We start from the raw sequence: 19,895 nt of genomic DNA, 5'->3' as shown, positions 1-19,895 counted from the left end.
AGTGCCACCACAAACCCCCATACTTGGCGCCCTGGACCACTAGACCCAAGTCACAGCATGATACAGTGTGCCTCTATTCATAGGTGAAATGCTTCTGTTACTGAAGTCAGTCCATAAAGTCTAGAAGAGTTGACTACTCCTTCAAATGTGCAGATACATAGTCAAGGTTACAGGAATCATGAAAAGAATCAGGAAAATACATCTCTACCAAAAGAATACAGTAAACCACCAACAACTGCCTCCAGAGAAATAGAGCTCAAGGAAGTGTTCAACAAAGAATTCAGAATAATTATTCTACAGATGCTCAGAAAGCTACAAGAGAACACAGATAAACAATTTAATGATGTCAGGGAAACAGTGCAAGAACAAAAGGAGAAGTTCAATAAAGAGATAGAAAACATAAAAAAATAAACAAACAGAAATTTTGGAGCTAAATACAATCGCTGAATGGAAGAATCCAATAGAGAACTCCAACAGCACACTTTAACAAACAGAAGAGAGAATCAGTGAGCTAGAAGGCAGATCAATTGAAATTATCCAATCAGAGAAGAAAAAAAAATGAATGAAAAGGAATGAAGAAAGCCTATGGAAATTATGAAATACCATCAAAAGAAATGTTATACTTAACTGGAGTCCCAGAAGAAGAGATGGAGAGAGGGCTGAAAGCTTATTTAAAGAAATAATGGCTGAGAACTTCACAAACCTGGGAAGGGATATAGATATTCAGGTTCATGAAGCTAATAGGTCACCTCAAAATTTCAGTCCAAAACAATGTTCTCCAAGATACATAATAATAAAATTGTTTAAAACCAAAGACAAAGAGAGAATTTTACAAGCAACAGGAAAAAAAAATTTCTCCGATGAGGGAACACCCATAAGGCTATCAGTGGATTTCTCAGCAGTGAACTTACAGGTTAGGAGAGAGTGGGATGATATACTCAAAGTGCTAAAAGAAAGTGCCAACCAAGAATACTTTAACCAGCAAAGTTGTCCTTCAGAAATGAAAGAGAGATAAAGAGTTTCCCGGGCAAAAGCTGAGGGATTTCATCACCACTAAAGCTACCTTACAAGAAATGCTGAAAGGAGTTCTTGAAGCTGAAACAAAAGAATGCTAATTACTAACATGAAAACATAAGAAAATAAGCAACACGTTGGCAAAAGTGAACATATAATTAGACTCGAAACAGCTTGATACTGTAATATGGTGATGTGTTAACTAGTTAACTCTAGCATAAATGTTAAAAAACAAAAGTACCCAAAATAGCTATAGCTTCAACAATTTGTTAATGGATACACAATAAAAAAAGATTAAAATAGTGACATAAAAAGTATAAAAGGAAAGGGGATTAAAGTATATAGTTTTTGCATGCAATCAAAGTTAAATTGTTATCAGTATAAAATAGACTGTTATATATATAAGAAGATTTATGTAAGCCTCCTTGTTAACTGCAAAGCAGTTACAAAAAAAGATAGAAAGAGGGGAATCAAACAATATCACTTTGGAAAAGTATCAATCCTCAATGATAGACAGCAAGAAAGGAAGAAAAGAACAATCAAGCTACAAAACAGCCAGAAAACAATTAATAGGATGGCATTAGTCAGTCTTTACCTATCGTTTACCTATTAAGAATTACTCTAAATGTAAATGGATTGAATTCTCTAATAAAATGGCAAAGTGTGGTTGTATGGATGAAAAAATAGGACCCAACTATATGATGCCTATGGAGACTCACTTCAACTTTAAGGACACACATAGGCTCAAAGTAAAGGGATGACAAAAGTTATTCCATGCAAGTGGAGACCAAAAGGGAGGAGGGGTAGCTATATGTATATCAGACAAAATAGTCTTTAAGCAAAAAATAGTAACAGAAGGCAAATATGGTAATTATGTAATGATAAAGGGATCAAGAAGATATAACGATTGTAAAGGATGCATGAACCCTGATGTTCATTGCAGCACTATTTACAATAGCCAGGACATGGAAGCAACCTAAATGTCCATTGACAGAGGAATGGATAAAGAAAATGTGGTACATATATACAAGGGAATATTACTCAGACATAAAAAGGAATGAAATAGTGCCATTTGCAGAGAAGTGGATGGACCTAGAGATTGTCATACAGAATGAAGTAAGTCAGAAAGAGAAAAACAAATATTGTATAATATAGCTTATATGTGGAATCTAGAAAAATACTACAGATGAACTTATTTGCAATGCAGGAATAGAGTCACAGATGTAGAGAACAAGCTTATGGTTACCAAGGTGGGAAGGGAGAGTGGGACAAATTGGGAGATTGGGAATGACATATATATGCTACTATGTATAAAATAGATAACTAATGAGAACCTACTATATAGCACAAGGAACTCTACTCAATGATCTGTGGTGACCTAAATGGGAAGGAAATCTTAAAAAGAGTGGATATATGTATATGTATAACTGATTCACTTTGCTGTACAGTAGAAATTAACACAACATTGTAAAGCAACTATACTCCAATAAAAAATAAAATAAAATAAATTAAATTAAAAAGAAGATATAACAATTGTAAATATATATGCATCTACATATATTAAGCAAATACTAACAGTTCTGAAAAGAGAAATAGAGAGCAATACAATAATAGTAAGAGACATCAATGCCCCACTTTCAACAACAGATAGGACATCTGTACAGAAAATAAATAAGGAAACATTGGATTTGAACCATACTACAGAATAAATGGAACTAACAGACATGTACAGAATATTCCATCCAAGAGCAGCAGAATATTCTTCTTAAGCACACACAGAACATTCTCCAGGATAGATTATATAATATGTCACAAAACAAGTCTTACCAAATTTTTAAAAAGATTGAAATTATAGCTAGTATATTTTCTGACTACAATGGTATGAAATTAGAAATCAATGGCAGGAGGAAAACTGGAAAATTAACAGATAGTTGGGAATTAAACAACATGCTCAGTGGACATATATACACTACCAAATGTAAAATAGATAGCTAGTGGGAAGCAGCTGCATAGCACAGGGAGATCAGCTCGGTGCTTTGTGACCATCTAGAGGGGTGGGATAGGGAGGGTGGGAGGGAGATGCAAGAGGGAGGGGATATGGGGATATATGTATATGTATAACTGATTCACTTTGTTATACAGCAGAAACACAATATTGTAAAGCAATTATACTCTAATAAAGATGTTAAAAACAACAACAAAAACAACAACATGCTCAGCAACAATTGATGGGTCAAAGAAGAAATTAAAAGCGAGATCAAGAAATATCTTGAAACTAAAATTGAAGCACATCAAAACCCATGTGTTTCTACGAAAACTGTTATAAGAGGGAAATTTATACTGATAAATGCCTACATCAAGAAACAAGAGACGGGAGGAGTCAAGATGGTGGAATAGGAGGATGCGGAATTCGTCGCTCCTCAAGTATATCAAGAATACATCTACAAACGGAACAGTTCTCATAGAGCACCTGCTGAACATTAGTGGAAGACTTTGGACACCTAAAAGGACAAGAAACATCCCCTCACAACTGACTAGGATGAAAGAAAGAAGAAAAAAAGAAAAGAGGAATCAAAAAAGGGACCAACAACCCTGGTGGGAAGCTGAAGGTGAGGGGAGGTCCTCACACTCAGAAAAACTCTCTCATGGTGGGGAAATCAGCTGGGACAGAAAAGGACCTTCAGGGAATCAAAGGAGAATGCAGTGGACAATCTGTGGAAGGCAAGAAAAAGTAAGAACTGCATGGTCTACACTGCAGCTCTGCACATTCCAGCCTGAGTCATGAGTCACCTGTTGCGAAGGGAGGCTGGGTGCTGGAAATTGGGGTTTGGAGCACGGACCCAGGGAGGGGACAGCTGTTGGCTGTGAAAAGATAGCCTGAAGGGACAAGAGTAAGGAGCTGCACAACCGGGAAAGTCTGCAGAAAAAACCTGGGACACCATGAAAGAAAGGCGTCATTTTCGAGTGGCGTACAAGGGGCAGAACTGCCATTATAACCCCTTTCCCCACCTGCCAGCTTCTTCAGCCTCCATGGGCATTGGGAAGGGCTCCCATCTGAGCGGGCACACTCATCCCTCAGGCCAGGGTCTCCTCTGCCCATGTGGGCTCCAGGGGCCTGAGTGCTGCCCATCCCAAAGCCTCCTTGGGAATCAGCCCTGGGCTCCCCGCCTGGGATGAGAGTCTGCCGATGCTGGCTGGGGCTGAGTGCTAAAGCGTGGGGTTGGGAGAACAGATCCGGGCAGAGGAGTGCTGTAAGCTGCACATATATAGCAGTGGGGACAGGAGTGAGGGGATGCGCAGCTGGGAATGCCCCTAGAGGAAGCATGCACTGCCTGGAAAGTGGGGCACCATTGCTGAGAGGCGTGAGGGGGGTGGGGCCACCACTGTCCCCACATGCCAGCTCCTGCCTCTGCAGGCACTGCCAGGCACTCCCACCAGAGTGAGCATGCCCCAGTGTGTTGCAACTGCCTGCTGGTCCCTGCTGCTGCAGGCAACTCATGAACACCCCAGTTATGGCTGCCGTACCCCTCCCTGGCCTGAGTAAGTGTGCCCCAAGCAGCTACTGTTTCACTCACTCACACCTGGGCAAGGAACAGATGCCTGAGGGTGGCACACATGCAGAGGTGGGGTCAAAACGAGAACTGAGCCCCAGGGGCCATGCGACTAAAGAAGAGGAATGGAAATCTTTCCACGCAGCTGCACAAGACATGGATTAAATCCCCAAGATTGGCTTGGTAAATCCAGCCTCTGTGGAATACCTGAATAGACAATGAGTGTTCCCACAATTGAGACTGATCTAGCCTTCACAGCACTGGAGTTTGAGGGAACATACATGTGGGCGTCAAGCCAGGTCAGAGTCTGAGCTGGCCCCACAGTGCCCACAGCAGGTCCAGAGACCTACCTAGAGGTATTGGAGGTCCTCATGGGAAGGTGGGGATTGGCTGTGGCTCACTGAGGGAGCAAGGACACTGACAGAGGAGGGCCCAGGAAAATATTCTTAATTCTATTATTCTTTTTTTGTTTGTTTCATTTTGTTCAGTTGTTGGTGTTGTTCCTTTTATTATTTTTTTATCATTTATTTTTATTTTTTAAATATATATATATTTTCTGTTTTTACTTGTTTTGTTCTTTGTTTTTTCATTTTATTTTTTCTTTATTTTTTTGATTGTTTATATGTGTATATTTTGTTTTCTTCACTTTTCTTGATGTTTGTTTGCTATCTGTTTTTGTTTTCTTTTTCATTTTTTATTTTTGTTGGCTAAGGCCTTATTGACTGTTCTCATGTTTGAATTCTTTTGTTTGTTCTCTTGTTTTTTTAAATTTTTTTATTTTATTTTATTCTGTGTGTGTGTGTTGTGTTGTTGTTGCTGCTGTTTGTTTGCTGTTGTTTTTGCTCTTTGCCTTGGGTTTCTTTTCTGTTCTTTCTTTTATCTCTGGCTACATTGGGCAGCTTGTGGGCACTTGGTTCCCTATCCAGGGGTCAGGCCTGGGCCTCTGGGGTGGTAGTGCCAAGTCCAGGACACTGGACCACCAGAGAATACCTGGGCCCAGGGAATATTAATCGGTGTGCGTACTTCCGGAGGTAACCATATCAACACCAAGACACAGCCCCACACAACAGCCTGCAGGCTCCAGTGCTGGACACCTCACACCAAGCAACAAGCAAGACAGGAACGCAGCCTCACCCATCATCAGAGAGGCTGCCTAAAGTCATACTAAGATCACAGACACCCCAAAACACACCACCTGATGTGGCCCTGTCTTTCAGAGGGAAAAGACTCAGCTCCACACCCCCAAGCACAGACACCAGTCCCTCCCACTGGGAAGCCTACACAAGCCCCTGGACCAACCTCACTGACTGGGGGCAGACAACAAAAGCAAGAGGAACTACAGACACTGCAGCCTGAGGAAAGGAGACCATAACAGTAGGTTAGACAAAATGAGATGACAGAGAAATATATTACAGAAGAAGGAGCAAGGTAAAACCCCACAAGACCAAATAAATGAAGAGGAAATAGGCAATCTACCTGAAAAAGAATTCAGAGTAATCATAGTAAAGATGAACCAAGACCTCGAAAATAGAATGGAGGCACAGATTGAGAAGATACAAGAAATATTTAACAAAGACCTAGAAGGACTAAAGAACAATCAGTGATGGAGAACACAAAACTGAAATGGAAAATACACTAGAAGGAATCAATAGGAGAATAACTGAGGCAGAAGAACGAATAAGTGACATGGAAGATAGAATGGTGGAAATAACTACTGCAGAGCAGAATAAAGAAATAAGAAGGAAAAGAATTGAGGACAGTCTCAGAGACCTCTGGGACAACATTAAATGCACCAATATTCGAACTATAGGGGTCCCAGAAGAAGAAGAGAAAAGGAAAGGTACTGAAAAATATTTGAAGAGATTATAGTTGAAAACTTCCCTAATATGGGAAAGGAAACAGTCAACCAAGTCCAGGAAGCACAGAGAGTCCCATTCCTACAGGAAAAATTCAGGGAGAAACACACTAAGACACATATTAATCAAACTATCAAAAAATAAATACAAAGAAAAATCCAAGATTTTGGATCATTTTTACTATCATTACTCTGAATTCTTTTTCAAGTAGACTACCTATTTCCTCTTCATTTGTTTGGTCTGGTGGGTTTTTACGTTGCTCCTTCATCTGCTGTGTGTTTGTCTGTCTTCTCATTTTGCTTAACTTACTGTGTTTGGGGTCTCCTTTTCCCAGGCTGCAGGTTGGTAGTTCCTGTTGTTTTTGGTGTCTGCCCCCAGTGGCTAAGGTTGGTTCAGTGGGTTGTGTAGGCTTTCTGGTGGAGGGGACTAGTGCCTGTGTTCTGGTGGATAAGGCTGGATCTTGTCTTTCTGGTGGGCAGGTCCGCTTCTGGTAGTGTGTTTTGGGGTGTCTGTGACCTTATGATTTTAGGCAGCCTTTCTGCTAGTGGGTGGGGTTGTGTTCCTGTCTTGCTAGTTGTTTGGCATAGGGTGTCCAGCACTGTAGCTTGCTGGTTGTTGAGTGGAGCTGGGTCTTAGCGTTGAGATGGAGATCTCTGGGAGATTTTCACTGTTTGATATTACGTGGAGCCAGGAGATCTCTGGTGGACCAATGTCCTGAACTCAGCTCTCCCACCTATGAGGCTCAGGCCTGACACCCAGATGGAGCACCAAGACCCTGTCAGCCACATGACTCAGAAGAAAAGGGAGAAATAAAAGAAAGAAAAAAAATAAAGTTATTAAAACTAAAAAAGTATTATTAAAAATTTTAAAAAGTAAAAAATAAAAATGAGAGCAACCAAACCAATAAACAAATCCACCAATGATAAGAAGCGCTAAATCTATGCTAAGATAAACATAAAAATCAGAAACTAGTCAGTTGCATACAGCAAACCCCAAGTCTACAGTTGCTCCCCAAGTCCACCACCTCAATTTTGGCATGATTCATTGTCTATTCAGTTATTCCACAGATGCAGGATACATCAACTTGCTTGTGGGGATTTAATCCGCTGCTCCTGAGGCTGCATGGAGAAAGTTCCCTTTCTCTTCTTTGTTTGCACAGCTCCTGGGGTTCAGCATTGGATTTGGCCCCGCTTCTGCATGTAGGTCTCCTGAGGGCGTCTGTTTTTCACCCAGAATGGAGGGGTTAAAGAAGCGGCTGATTAGTGGGCTCTGGCTCACTCAGGCTGGGGGGAGGGAGGGGTACGGAATGTGGAGCGAGCCTGTGAGGGCAGAGGCCCGTGTGCCATTGCAACAGTCTGAGGCGTGCCACGTGTTCTCCCAGAGAAGTTGTCCCTGGATCACGGGACCCTGGCAGTGGTGGGTTGCACAGGCTCCAGGGAGGGAGGTGTGGATAGTGACCTGTGCTCGCACACAGGCTTCTTGGTGGCTGCAGCAGCAGCCTTAGCATTTCATGCCTGTCTCTGGTGTTTACACTGATAGCCATGGCTCAAGTCCATCTCTGAAGCTCATTTAGGTGGTGTTCTGAATCTCCTCTCCTCGTGCACCCCGAAACAATGGTCTCTTAACTCTTAGGCAGTTCCAAACGTTTTCCTGCACTCCCTCCCAGTTAGCTGTGGTGCACTAGCCCCCTCCAGGCTGTGTTCACACAGCCAACTCCAGTCCTCTCCCTGGGATTTGACCTCAGAAGCCCGAGCCTCAGCTCCCAGCCCCCACCCACCCCAGTGGCTGAGCAGACAAGCTTCTCAGGCTGGTGAGTGCTGTTCGGCACCAATCCTCTGTGCAGGAATCTCTCCACTTTGCCCCCTGCACCCCTGTTGCTGTGCTCTCCTCCATGGCTCCGAAGCTTCCCCCCCACGCCCATCCCCCCGTCTCTGCCAGTGAAGTGGCTTCTTAGTTTGTGGAAACTTTTCCTCCTTCACAGCTCCCTCCTAGAGGGGCAGGTCCAGTCCGCATTCTTTTGTTTCTGTGTTTTCTTTTTTCTTTTGCCCTACCCAGGTACGGGAGGAGTTTCTTGCCTTTTGGGAAGTCTGAGATCTTCTGCCAGTGTTCAGGAGGTGTTCTGTAGGAGTTGTTCCACATGTAGATGTACTTTTGATGTATTTGTGGGGAGGAAGGTGATCTCCACGTCTTACTCCTCCACCATCTTGAAGGTCCTCCCAGCATAGTTATTTTTAATTCTTTTGTTTTTATAACCTTTACACTCGAGTTAAATGTGATTTACACACCACCATTAAAGTTTTGTAGTATTTTGAGTTTGACTACATACTTACATTTACCAGTGAGTTTTATACTTTTAGCTTTATACTTTTATAGGTTTACATGTTACTAATTAGCATCATTTTGGTTCAGCTTGAAGAACTTCCTGTAGAATTTCTTGTAAAGGCAGGTTTAGTTGTGATTAATTACCTCACTTTTTGTTTGGCTGGCAGTTTTATCTCTTCTTTATTTCCACAGGACAGCTTTACTGGGTAAAGTATTCTTGGTAGGCTTTTTTTTTTTTCTTTCAGCATTTTGAACGTATCATCTCACTCTCTCCTGGATTGCAAGGTTTCTACTGAGAAATCTAGACTCTTATGGAGTTTCTTTTGTATGGAATGAATCACTTTTCTGTTGGTGAATTCAAAATTCTCTTTGTCTTTGATTATTTACAGTTTGATTGTAATGTGTCTTGGTGAAATTCAATTTGAGTTGAACCTCTTTGGGCACCTTTGACCTTCATGTTCCTGGATATCCATAAATAGCTCTTTTAAGATTTGGAATATTTTCAGCCATTATTTCTTTAAGTAAGCTTTACATCTCTTTCTTGCTCTCTTCTGCTTCTGGGACTCTCATAATCTGTATATTAGTTCCCTCGTGGTGTCTGATGAATCCTGTAGGCTATCTTTGATCCTTTCACTCTTTGTTGTCCTCTGACATGATAATTTCAAATGACCTGTCTTTGAGTTCACAGATTTTTCTTCTGCATGATGAAGTCTGCTTTTGGTGTTCTCTATGGAATTTTTCTTTATTCGATGTTTTCTTCAGCTCTAGAATTTCTCTTTGGTTCTTTTTCATTATTTCTATTTCTTTATTGAAATTCTAATTTTGTTCATGTATGGTTTTCCTGATTTTGCTGAGTTATCTATCTGTGTTCTTTTGTAGCTCACCAGCTTCCTTAAAACAACTATTTTGAATTTTTGTCAGACAGTTCATAGCTCTTCATTTCTTTGGGGTCAGTTACTGGAATATTATTATGTTCCTTCGGTAGTATCATGCTTTCTTGATTTTCCATTAACCTTGAAGTCCTGTGTTGCTGTTTTCACATTTGAAGATGCAGTCACCTCCTACAGTTCTTACTGACTGGCTATAGGAGAGAAACACCTTCACCAGTCAGCCCAGCTATGGATTTTGAGGCACTTTCAGACCATTTCTATGGATGCATCAACTCTGCACTTCTTGTTCCCTCTTAGGAGGAGGGAATTCCTAAGATTTTATGCCTCTCTTGATCCCACAATACCAGGCAAGGTGCTGAGAGCCTCCTGTTTGTTTTCTATAGTGCAGTGCCCTGAAATGTTCAAGTTTGTGTGCCTTCTCCCAATTCTGCAGAGTTGAGATGGCCGTTGACATGTTTTCTCAAGCTGTCTGCAGAGGATCACACTTGCCATCTGTGGAGTCAAGCAATGGGAGCTGGACACAGGGGAGGCTGAATAGAGCTGTGTTTTGGGAATTCCTGTGGGCCAGTTGGGAGAGGGAGTGCTCTGAAGGTGAGGCATACCAAGTGACTCATGGGTATGCCTCCTGTTGCAGTCTGTGAAGCTGACAATAGGATCTATGGCCCATTATTGAATTCTGAGCGCTGGTTGTTGTGAGTCCCCACTTCTTTTCCCTGCACCCAAACTCTTCCACCTACCTCAGTATTCTGGGTGGGGTAAGAAAGAAGTGGACTTCTTGCTGGGGAAGCCTTGAGTTCACTCACTATGTTTTCACTCTCCCTTGTGGGAGAAATTGTGTTGACGGGATCTCTCTTGGCACTGAGCTGTGTTGCCTTGGGGGAGGGATGATGTGGGTCAGGTGAAACTGTGCTTCTTACCCTCTTCAGTGTGTCTATTCTTGGATTTTTTTTTGCTCCATTGGTGTGCTGGAACTTCTCTGGACTCCAGGACTTCCACAAAGGTACTCTTATGCTGGGGTGATTATGAAAATCTATACCTCTGTGGGAAGAGAATGGTAGAAAGGATGGTATTCCACCATCTTGCTGAATGTGATATTAACTGTAGGTTTTTGTAGATGAACTTGTCAAATTGAGGAAGTTCCCATGTTCCTACTTTGCTGAATGGGCATTGGATTTTGTTCAATACAATTACTGCATATATATATATATTCATATATATTCATGCAATTATCTTCTTCAGACTGTTGATAGGACAGATTACATCAATTGATTTTCAAATTTTGAACCACTCTTGCATACCTGAATAAATTCAAGACCAGCATGTAGGTCTGGTCCAGGCTCCTACAAAGTCACTGCTTTTGCCCTGGGTCCCAGTGCAAATGAGACCTTGTGTTCATCCTCCAATATTGGAGTCTCTGTTTCCCCCACTCTTCTGGAGCTCCTGCGAACAAGACCTGGTGACCTTCAAAGCCAAATGCTTTTAGGGCTCCTCCTCCTGTAGCCAGACCTCCAGCCTGGGGAGCATGACATGGGGTTCAGAACTCACACTCCCATGGGAGAACTTCTGTGATATAATTATTCTCCAGTTTGTGGGTCACCCACCAGGGGGTATGAGATTTGATTATATTGTGAGTGCACCCCTCCTACCATCTCATTGTGATTTCTTCTTTGTCTTCGGTAGGTTCCAGTCTTCTTTATTGTTGATTGTTCAGCAGTTTGTTGTGATTTTGATGTTCTTGTGGGAGGAGGTGAACTCAAGACCTTCTACTCCACCATCTTGTCTTCTCTCCTCTGAAACAGAGTCATTCCAGACACCCCTGCCAACATGGCACTGCGAGCTGTGTGGCAATAACAATTTAATTTTGATTGCATACAAAAACTCTATACTTTTACTTTACCATCACGTTTATGTTTCTGATGTCACGATTTATATTGTTTTACTTAGTGTATCCATTATCAAATTATTTAGCTAAAGTTATTTTTAATTTATTTTTGTGTGTGTGTCTTTTAACCTTTACACTCGAGTTAAATGTGATTTACACACTGCCATTACAGTTTTGGAGTATTTTGAGTTTGACTATATACTTACATTTACCAGTGAGTTTTATACTTTTACAGGTTTACATGTTACTAATTAGCATCATTTTGGTTCAGCTTGAAGACTCCCTTTAGGATTTCTTGTAAAGGCAGGTTTAGTGGTGATTAATTACCTCGTTTTTTGTTTGGCTAGCAAAGTTTTATCTCTCCTTTATATGCAAAGGACAGCTTTGCTGAGTAAAGTATTCTTGGTAGACATTTTTTTTTCTTTCAGCATTTTGCATACATCATTCTCTCTCCTGACCTGTAAGGTTTCTACTGAGAAACCCAGTCTTATGGAGTTTCTCTTGTAGGGAATGAGTCACTTTTCTCTTGGTAAATTCAAAATCTCACATGTTCATGATATATGCACTGTTCTTATAAATTATAGTATTTGATTTACTACTATTTTATTGAGGATTTTGCATTTGTGTTAATGAAAGATATTGATGTGTATATTTTTTATAATGTTTTTGCCTGGGCTTGGTATTAGAACAAGGCTGGCCTCATAGAATGAGTTAGGAAGTATTCTACCTTGTTCTATCTCCTGGAGTAGCTTTTACAGAACTGGTATAATTCCTTCTTCAAATATTTGTTAGAATTCAATGGCCAACCCATCTTGGCCTGTGGTTTTCTGCTTTGGAAAGTATTAATAATTAATTTAACTCCTTTAATAAATAGAAGCCTATTCAGATTGTCTATTTCTTCTTGTGGATAATTGTGTCTTTTTAGGAATTGGTCAGGGTTATCAAGTTTGTGGGCATAGAGTTGTTCATTATATACTGTTACCCTTTCAGTGCCTATGGGATCTGTAGTGATCTCCTCTCTTTCATTTCTTATATTAGCAACTTATATCCTCTTTTTTTCTTAGCTAGCCTGGATAGAGGCTTGTCAATTATATTGGTCTTTTCAAAGTATTTGCTTTTGGTTTTCAGATTTTCTCCAATGATTTCTTATGATGTCTTTTTTTTTTTTAAGAAATTCACGTTCTTTTATTTATATTTATTTATGACTGTGTTGAGTCTTCATCTCTGTGCGAGGGCTTTCTCTAGTTGCGGCAAGTGGGGACCACTCTTCATCGCAGTGCACGGGCCTCTCACCATCGCGGCATCTCTTGTTGCGGAGCACAGACTCCAGACGCGCAGACTCAGTAATTGTGGCTCACGGGCCCAGTTGCTCCGTGGCATGTGGGATCTTCCCAGACCAGGGCTCGAACCCGTGTCTCCTGCATTGGCAGGCAGACTCTCAACCACTGCGCCACCAGGGAAGCCCTATGATGTCTTTTTACAGTAAATTGTAAACTGAGAATTAGAAAGGTTAGATTTTTCACCAAATTAAGCAACAATATTCCAACTCTTTGGGCCTTGTGTTACATCTCAATGCCTGAATATTAATTTTCAAACATAAATTTCCTTTGAGGCTAGGTCCATATTGCAATATTCTGATGAATGACAACATGAAATGACTTGTTATTTCTCCTGTACAGTCAGTGCAATTTGGCAGTTTATTTAATGAAATTAGCTATTTAGTGCTGGACTTTCATAGTGGAGGCTGAGAACATAGCAGCCCTAATCCTCATTATCATTGTTAGTTTAAATATTAGTCTAAATATTAGTTGAGCACATGTCTGCTAGCAATTGAACATATGTCAAACCACTATACCTTCAGAACTTTCCTAGAATGTAGATATTCTTGTTCCCATTTTACAAGGAAGAAACTGAAGGGTCAAGAAGTTGACTTGTCCCAAATTGAGTGACAAACCTAATTTTGCTAGATTTTCTCCTTTTGATATTGTGTCAGTGGCTAATCCTCAGTTTCTTATTCAATAAAATAGGGAACGTTCCTATATGATCTGCCTCTTCTGTTCTTAGGTTAAATAGAACATAGTGCTTCAGTGTCTGTGTGGATCAAAGGAGATCACACATGTGAGGCAATTTGGGCATCAATTGCACAGAATAAAATGCTCAACAAATCATATTAATTCTAGTCAGTACTATGGTTATGAGTAAGTCCACTACTGTAAAAATTTCCAGACTGTGGTCGACTGATGGTGAAAAATACACTGCATTCTATGGAGGATAAACTTTCTTTTAAAAACATTCTTTTTTTTTTTAAATGTTCCTTAAAATGCATCTTGATAGTAGTGACATCAACAAAAATGCCAGAGTAGGGAGTTCCAAAGGACCATCCCTCTACAAAAACACTGGTAAAATGAACGTCAAAATCAACTTTTCAGATGTCTGGAAAACAGTCAAAGGTTTATAGCAACCAATCAAATGCTTAAACAAGAAAAAGGTGACTAAAACCTGGTAGGAGTGCATTGTGACATTTTAACTTACTTTTGTCCCACCCCACCTCCCGGGTTTGATGTCAACCCATGTTCCCAGTGTGGTTTCCTGGTGCTGGTGAAAGCAGCAGATCCTTGTTCTCAAAGAATTGTGATTGTCCATTTGGAAATGTCTGGTGGCTCCCTGAAGGTCTAATGCAAAGGACTTACCTTTTTTTCACCTAATTCTGATCTCTCTCATGTCAGAGAAGTGACTTTGGGGACAGTGTTCCTCAAAAACATTTACATGCAAATTGTGATAGTTAATATTTTTTGTCAACATGCCTGGCTATGGTGCCCAGTTGTTTGGCCAAACACCAGTCTGGATGTTGCTGTGAAGATATTTTTAGACGTGATTAATATTTACAGTTAGTAGACTTGGAGTAAAGCAGATTACTCTTCATTATTTGGGTGGGTATCATCCAAAGTGAAGCTCTAAGGGCAAAGTCTAAGGTTTCCTGAACAAGCTTTTTTTCTTCCTCAAGTCTGCTGCATAGAAATCCTGCCTGAGTTTCCTACCTGATGGCCTTCCCTGAACATTTCAGACTCAAGACTGTAAAATCATCTTTCACCTGAATTTTCAGCCTGCTGTTCTGTCTTACAAGTTATATGCTTCAATTCCTTATACTAAATTCTTCTCTCTCTCTTTCTCTCTTTTTATGTATGTGCAGTGTGTGTGTGTGTGTGTGTGTGTGTGTGTGTGTATAAACAAGAAATGAAGGTGAACGCAGAGTTGTAATCTGCCTAGGTAAATGTTGAAGTTGTGCCCAAATACACACACATAGCCTACCTGAAAAGACTGAGTTTTTTTTTTTATCCAGACATTTAAGGGGTTCTATGTGAAAACACTGGCTAATGAAATAAAAGCTAATGAACAAATAAATGAACTAATAAAAGCTAATGAACAAAGGTAATGAGATAGAGTCTTCAATGACCACATATGGCAAAGGGTAGAGTCTCTCAAAAATAATTTTAAAAGTTCCTAAAAATACAAACAACAATAAACTCAAGAAAGGGAGGAGAATCTCATCTCCAGAGTTGCCTCTCTATAACATTCCAAATGTGGTTTTCAACAAAAATTTCAAAGCATGAGAAGAGATAAGAACCTATGTACTGTCAACTGAAAAAAATTGCACAAGCTAACAGTTGAGAAATATGTTTTATTCAGCAGACATAATGAGGACTTAAGCCTGGGAGACAGCCTCTCAGCTCTCAGGGACTACTCCAGTGAGGTAAGGAAGGAGCCAGGATATATAGGAGTTTCTGCCAAAAAACACTAGGTAGTTGGAAGGAAAAACCAGACATCTCAAGTTAATGAATTAGGCACTTTTCTATGTATGGGAAGATGCAAGAGTTGGGGCTCATTGAAATCATTCCTTTGATGTGCACCTTAACTGTCTAGGAGCAGTATCCTGTTTTCTCCATCCTGAATCCCCTCAGGGTACACCTTCAGGGTGGGGGGCATCTGCAGTGGTTGATGGCTTGATGGCTGCAACATCCTTTGTTTACTGATATGGCAGGTGACATTCTTTGTCTACAGTACCATTTACAAAATAAATAATTAGTGGAAACGGTCCCTGAGGAAGAACAGATATTGGAATTACTAGAAAAGGCATTTAAATACGTGCTTTAAATATGCTCAAAAAGATAAAGGAAACTATGAATAAAGAATTAAAGGAAATCAGGAGAACAATGTCTCACAAAATAGAAAATTGTAATAAACAGATTGAAACTGTGAAAAGGAACCAATAAAATTCTGGAGCTGGAATGTCAGATAACAAATGAAAAATTCACTACATCACAGAAATTAACTAAAATAGATTGTAGGCCTAAATGTAAAATGTAAAACTGTAAAACTCATAGAAAATAATGTAAGAAAAAAAGTCTAGAAGATTTTAGATATGGCAGTGACTTTTTAGATACAACAGCAAAGGCACAATCCATTACAAACAATTGATAAGTTGGACCTAATTAAAATTTAAAACATCTTCTCTGCAATAGACACTATCAGGAGAATGATAACACAAACCATGGACTGAGAGAATATATTTACAAAAGCATATCTGATAAAGGATTGTTATCCAAAATTTACAAACACTTAAAACCCAACAATAAAAAACCAAAAAACTCAATCAAAAAAATGGGCCAAAGACCTTCACAGACATCTCATCTCAGAAGATATGCAGATGGAAAATAAAGGTAGGAAGAGATGCTCCACATCATATGTTATCAGGAAAATTCCAATTAAAACAATGAAATACCACTATACACCTATTAGAATGGGCAAAATCTGGAATACTGACAAGAACAAATGCTGGTGAGAATGTATAGCAACAGGACCTCTCATTCATTGCTGGTGGAAATACAAATGGTATAGCCAACTTTTGAAGACAGTTTGGCAATCTCTTATGAAACTAAACACACTCTAACATATTATCCAGGAATCACACCCCTTGGTATTTACCCAAAGAATTTTAAAACTTATGTCCACAAAAAAATCATGCACATGTATGTTCATAGCAGCTTTATTCATGTTTGCCAAAATTTGGAGGCAACCTTCAAGTTCAACCTTCAGTAGGTATAATGGAAACATAAACTGTGGTACATCCAGACAATGGAATATTATTCAGTGCTTAAAAGAAATGAACTGTCAAGCCATGAGAAGACAATGAGGAACCTTAAATGCATATTACTAAGTGAAAAAAACCAATCTGAAAAAGCTACACACCTGTAAGAGTCCAGCTTCATGATATTTTGGAAAAGGCAAAACTATGGAGACAATAAGAAGATCAGTGGTTGCCAAGGTTTCAGGTGGAGAGGCATGAATAGGTGGAGCACAGAGGAATTTTAGGGCAGTGAAAACACTCTATATGGTTCTATAATGATGGATACATGTCATTTATACATTTTTCCAAACCCATAGAATGCACAGTACCAAGTGAACCCTCATACAAACTATGGACTTTGGGTGCTTATGATGGATGTGACAATGCGAATTCACCAACCATAACAGATGTACCACTCTGGTTAGGGATGTTGATAATGCGGGAAGCTATGCATATGTAGAGGCAAGGAGTAATTGGGAAATTTCTGTACCTTTCACTTAATTTTGCTGTGAAGCCAAAATTGCTCTTAAAAATAAATAAACATGCACACCACACACACACACACACACACAGGAACATATAACACGAGCCACATAGGTAATTTTAAATGTTCTTGTGGCCACATTAAGTAAAAAGAGGTGAAAGAATTTTTTTAAAAAATTCAGTAGAGGTTTTCAATAGCAGATTTAAAATCGCAGAAGAATCAGTAAATCTGAAGGTCAGGCACTTGAGATCATCCATTCTGACTAGCAGAAGGAGAAAATAATGAAGCAAAATGAAAAGAGACCAAGAGAACTATGGTGCACCATCGTTAGCACCAATGCATGCATTACAGAAATCCCAGAAGGAGGAGAGAGAGAAAGTGGCAGAAAGAATATTTGAAGAAATAATGGAAAGAGCTGTGTAGGAGCTGTATTTTGTACACTATTGAAGCTAAGTAGGTATTAATTAATTTGTCCTAGCAAATTGACCCTCAGCCCTGGTACCATCCAGACCTGCTGTCTACCTGAACAGCTTCCCCAAGAGCAGAAAAGAGAGAAGAGTCATCAAGGGAGAATTAGACAAATCAAAGTCCTCTGAGCAACTGATAAAACAACTGTTGATAAATAGAATATCAAAAGGAATATTGTAGATCTGAAAAAACAGTCAACTAAAACATGATCTAATTGACATATATAGAACACTCCAGTCAATAACAGGCAGGATACATTTTTTTCAAGTTCCCGCAGAACATTCACCAACATAGACATTTATCCTGGGCCATGAAACAAACCTTAACAAGTTGAAAAGAAATGATATCATTCATACAGAGTGTGTCCTCTGACCATAATGGAACAAAACGGGAAATCAATAATGGAAAGACAACAGGAAAAATCTCTGAACACATTGAAATGAAACAACATATTTATAAATAGTCCATGGCTCAAGAAGGAGATCACAAAGGAAATAAAATATACATGGAACAGAATAAAAATGAAGTTGCTGGAACAGTGCCAACAGGGAAATTTATAGCACTAAATGCTTATATTAGAAAAGAGAAAAGGTCTCAAGTAAAGGTTTCTATCCCAAGAAACTAGGAAAAAAGAGAAAAATAAACCAAAAGAAATCACAAAAAAGGAAATAATAAACATCAGAATGGAAATCAAATTGAAAAAAGAAAACAACAGAGACTATCAAAGAAATTGTTATTTTTTCAAAACTGTCACTGAAATTGACAACCCTCTAGCAAGACTGACAAAAATACCAGAGAGATGACACAAATCACCAGTGCCAGGAGTTAAACAGAGGATATGGTTCCAGAGTCTGCAGCTATTACAAAGTATAATATGGGAATACTATGAATACGCCCATAAACTCAACAATTTAGAAGAAAAGGACCAATTCCTCGAAAACCAAAAAGTATCAAAACTCAAATAAGATTAAACAAATAGACATCTGAATAGCACTAAAACTATTCAAGAACTTGAATTTTTAATTTAAAAAAAATTTCCAAAAAAAATTTCCAGGCCCAGGGATTAACCAAGATGGCGGAGTAGAAGGACGTGCTCTCACTCCCTCTTGCGAGAGCACCAGAATCACAACTGGCTGCTGGACAATCATCGACAGGAAGACACTGGACTTCACCAAGGAGGATACCCCACGTCCAAGGACAGAGGAGAAGCCACAGTGAGATGGTAGGAGGGGCACAATCAGAGTAAAATCAAATCCCATAACTGCTGGGTGGGAGACTCACAGACAGGCAACACTTATACCACAGAAGTCCACCCACTGGAGTGAAGGTTCTGAGCCCCACGTCAGGCTTCCCAACCTGGGGGTCCGGCAACGGGAGGAGGAATTCCTAGAGAATCAGACTTTGAAGCCTAGTGGGAATTGATTGCAGGACTTTGACAGGACTGGAGGAAACAGAGACCCCACTCTTGGAGGGCACACACAAAGTAGTGTGCACATTGGGACCCAGGGGAAGGAGCAGTGACCCTGGGGGAGACTGAACCAGACCTACCTGCTGGTGATGGGGGGTCTCCTGCAGAGGCGGAGGGTGGCTCTGTTTCACCGTGGGGACAAGGACACTGGCAGCGGAGGTTCTGGGAAGTGCTCCTTGGCATGAGCCCTCCCAGAGTCTGCCATTAACCCCACCAAAGAGCCCAGGTAGACTCCAGTGTTGGGTTGCCTCAGGCAAAACAACCAACAGGGAGGGAACCCAGCCCCACCCATCAACAGTCAAGTGGATTAAAGTGTTACGGAGCTCTGACCACCACAGCAACAGTCAGCTCTACCCACCACCAGAGCCTCCCATCAAGCCTCTTAGATAGCCTCACCCACCAGAGGACAGACAGCAGAAGCAAGAAAAACTACAATCCTGCAGCCTGTGGACCAAAAACCACAGTTAAAGAAAGATACACAAGATGAAAAGGCAGAGGGCTATATACCAGATGAAGGAACAAGAAAAAACCCCAGAAAAACAACTAAATGAAGTGGAGATAGGCAACCTTCCAGAAAAAGAATTCAGAATAATGATAGTGAAGATGATCCAGGACCTCGGAATAAGAATGGAGGCAAAATTGAGAAGATGCAAGAAATGATTAACAAAGACCTAGAAGAATTAAAGAACAAACAAACAGAGATGACCAATACAATAACTGAAATGAAAACTACACTAGAATGAATCAATAGCAGAATAACTGAGGCAGAAGAACGGATAAGTGACCTCGGAGACAGAATGGTGGAATTCACTGCTGCAGAACAGAATAAAGAAAA

Source organism: Balaenoptera borealis (genome assembly GCF_965194805.1).
Source record: "Balaenoptera borealis genome assembly, chromosome: X".
In the NCBI taxonomy this organism is placed as follows: domain Eukaryota; kingdom Metazoa; phylum Chordata; class Mammalia; order Artiodactyla; family Balaenopteridae; genus Balaenoptera; species Balaenoptera borealis.
This window is presented reverse-complemented; position numbering follows the sequence as displayed.